Genomic DNA, 3606 nt, shown 5'->3' with positions numbered 1-3606 from the left:
GCAATGTTATTGAGAGCAGTAGAAACACATTTGCAGTTCTCCATGGCTAACGTTATATATTTCGAAAAAAACTGCAGTAGAAAGGATTACGCTTCTTTTCTTCTTCAGTGGGGTTTATCGGCGGTTGGCATAAAACGTTTTGGTGCATTACCGCCACCTACTGTACTGGAGTGTGGGCCAGAGACAGGGAGAAACTAAATCCTACCTGCCAGCCCCGTTGCTCTTAAAAAAGATAACAAAATATATGTAATGGGTGAATAGTTATGCACGCTCAAGTTTTCAGTTTTTTTGTCTTATTTCTTGTTTGTTTCACCCCCAAAAATATTTAGCATCTTCAAAGTGGTAGGCATGTTGTGTAAATCAAATGATACAACCCCCCAAAAAATCAAATTTAATTCCAGGTTGTAAGGCAACAAAATAGGAAAAATTCCAAGGGGGGTGAATACTTTCGCAAGCCACTGTATCTACACTACCAGTCAAAAGTTTGGACACACCTACTAATTTCAGGGTTTTTCTTTATTTTTCTACATTGTAGAATAATAGTGAAGACATCATAATAGTGAATCATATAATCTGAATCTGAGAAATTGACTCAGCTATCAAATACAGATGAAGACGGTGATGTCTTTCAGCCTCTTCACCTCTTCCTGGTCAGCTGCAGACAGAGAAACATTACATTATAACTTTACATTGTGTTTTATTCTGTGTACTTCAGGTCTGTGTCATTTGTAAAGCATTTTGTTACATATACTGAAGAGAATCATGTTTGTGTATCTGGTTATCTTCTAGACTAAGAAAAGTATTCTCATCGATTCTCTTGCCACAATTCATTAAGAACACTGGCAACATGTTTATTTTGTATTCACCTAATTTATACAATAATGTACCAATGACTTACAAGGTAGGGGGTTGAGAGGGTGCAGGCCCCACAGACTAGACGTCATCACCATGTTCAGGTATCTAGAGACAACATGAGAGTCACAGTCAGACAACAGCCAGATATGATCTGAAGGTCTCTGAACTGTCACACTTTACTCACAGGAGGCTGATGTCTGATGGGAAATGTGTCTATGTCGTAGACCACCTCTCCAGGATCACCTGAGGGGTTGTCTTCACATTGGACTGGACCCTGAAACACAACACATAGTAAACATAGTAACCTACAGTATCAATGTGTCTGAAAACTGTTTTTAATCATAAGGAGTCACTGTTCATTTGTGAAAATAAAGATGTTCCAGAGACATTTTGTGTGTGTGTGTGTGTGTCTACACTCACAGGAAGAGTTGTGATGCTGGGAGGAGGGTTGGTCTCTCCAGAGAGGGGTTCTGGGACTGCCTGGTCAGGTTGCTCATTTGAGTGTTTATTCTGTAAATTGGGTTATAATTTATTACATTGTAATAAGTAATCAAAACATGTTAATATGATTGAGAAGTAGAGGAACAAAACAAGATGCCATTAGCTAAGAAACATCTGTCCTACAACCACGATGCAATAAAACATCTCATGTCTGAAAAGGCCATGCAATGGAGACGAAGCATTGAACCAAACTTAATACACAATACTACGATGCCTATAAAATAGCAGTATTTAGCCTCAACACATTTTCATAACAATATGCTGATTTTATCTTTACAAACTCTGTGCAATTTTAGGCTAAGCATGTCAGTCCCAGCTCTGAGTTCGACAATGGTGGCTGCAACACCAAATTCTCTTCACCAAAACATCAACCAAGGCCAAATCTAAACACTTGTTAATACATTTTTCAAAAAGCTGTGTTGTAATATAGTGTGTGTGAATCACTAAACGTTTTGTCCCTCTTTGCTACGCTGATCTGCTCGACACGTGGTTTTCCTGTATCCTAGCACGCCTCATCCAAAAACATTCTAATCATTCACATTCAATATTCAAATGTCCCACAAGCAACATATCAGAACAAAGTACTGTAGCTTGGATGTCTTTTGACTAGCCATATCACCACATATATTCACAACATTCATCTGTAGTATCTTTTCTGTACTGTCGATGCTAAGCATGGGTGAGGACCACGTGCAGTCACTTGCGCTGCTCAGGATGGACACCGCCGCACGAAAGAAAGTTACATGACACTTCCAGTACACAACATATATAATGGTAAACAAACAACTTATGATATTAGCTAATACACTTACCCCCATGTTACAATAAGCAACAATGTTGAATACTGAGCTGAAGAAATGTCCCTTGACAGCGGTACGTCTCTTCCTGTCTTTACCTTGTATAGAGTGGTAGATGTTACCGGAAGAGACGTCAGGTAGTATCTTCTGGTAAACCTACAGAGATTTATAGTACATACTCAATTTTAAATTATATTATCCTGCATAGATTGTCGTGTGTTAAAATGTTTACCCCCCAAAAATGATCCCACAAATTCTCAATAGAGAATCTCCATTAAAAGTGTTTTCGTTTTTGGAATAGGCTTAATACGAGTCTGGAAAACCTGCCCCTCAAGTTTAATAGTGAGTAAAACTGGTCCAACATACCTTGCTTCTCCTTCATGTGGACCTCTGGGCAGGTTGAACTGTAAAATAATGACTATCTGTTCCATGACTAGTTTGAACACTAGTGGTAGCGTAGTGCTCCGGACTCAGGACGGATCCTAGTGGCAGAGGTTCAATCCCCGAGTCTTCCATCTTCCTGCCTGTTTCCTCTTCATGTTTGCTCCGAGGTTTTCCTACAACCCATGTGACGAGCAATATAATGCAAATGATGCAAATGAACTTCCTCATCCAAACCTACTTGACTCCTTAGCAGTTGCCATGGATATCTGTCATGCTGATCTCTTGTAATGTTTGACGTCTGTGTGTTGTGTTGTTCTATTTAACTGTTGTCTCCACCTCTGGACAGGCCGTCATTGTAAATAAGAATTATTTCTTAATTGACTTACTCCGACAAAACAAAGAAGAAATCCAATGAAATCACTGTTTTTGACAACATACGTAATATAATATTATTTATGTGGAATACAGAGCCATACAGTTGTTTGCTGCTGTTGTCTATCCCCTGGCTGTGAGGAAGAGGAAGCGAGGGGTGAGAGAGAGAGAGAGAGAGAGAGAGAGAGAGAAAGAGGTGGGAGATTAAGTAGGTAGGGAGTGAGAGGGGGAGGGAGGATGGGGTGGGAGATGAAGTAGGTGGGGGAGTGAGAGGGGGAGGGAGGAGGGGGTGGGAGATGAAGTAAGTAAAGAGTGAGAGGGGGAGGGAGGAGGGGGTGGGAGATGAAGTAAGTAAAGAGTGAGAGGGGAGGGAGGGGAGATGAAGTAGGTATGGGAGTGAGGGGGGAGGGAGGATGGAGTGGGAGATGAAGTAGGTAGGGAGTGAGAGGGGGAGGGAGGAGGGGGTGGGAGCTGAAGTAGGTAGGGAGTGAGAGGGGGAGGGAGGAGGGAGTGGGAGATGAAGTAGGTTGGGAGTGAGAGGGGGAGGGAGGAGGGGGAGGGAGATGAAGTAGGTAGGGAGTGAGAGGGGGAGGGAGGAGGAGATGAAGTAGGTAGGGAGTGAGAGGGGGAGGGAGTGGGAGATGAAGTAGGTGGGAGTGAGAGGGGGAGGGAGTGGGAGATTAAGTAGGTAGGGAGT

General features: G+C 42.2%; 1 long non-coding RNA gene across 1 annotated transcript; it reads right to left on the bottom strand.

The window, feature by feature from the left end:
* Positions 1–515: 515 nt before the first annotated feature.
* Positions 516–3085, bottom strand: LOC121541221. Its single transcript, XR_005995729.1, has 5 exons — positions 2169–3085; positions 1276–1365; positions 1040–1129; positions 899–960; positions 516–655 (listed from the first exon to the last, which is right to left on the bottom strand). It is a non-coding gene; the product is annotated as an uncharacterized LOC121541221 (long non-coding RNA).
* Positions 3086–3606: the final 521 nt, after the last annotated feature.

Source organism: Coregonus clupeaformis, chromosome 27 (assembly GCF_020615455.1).
Source record: "Coregonus clupeaformis isolate EN_2021a chromosome 27, ASM2061545v1, whole genome shotgun sequence".
NCBI lineage: Eukaryota > Metazoa > Chordata > Actinopteri > Salmoniformes > Salmonidae > Coregonus > Coregonus clupeaformis.
This window is presented reverse-complemented; position numbering and strand designations above follow the sequence as displayed.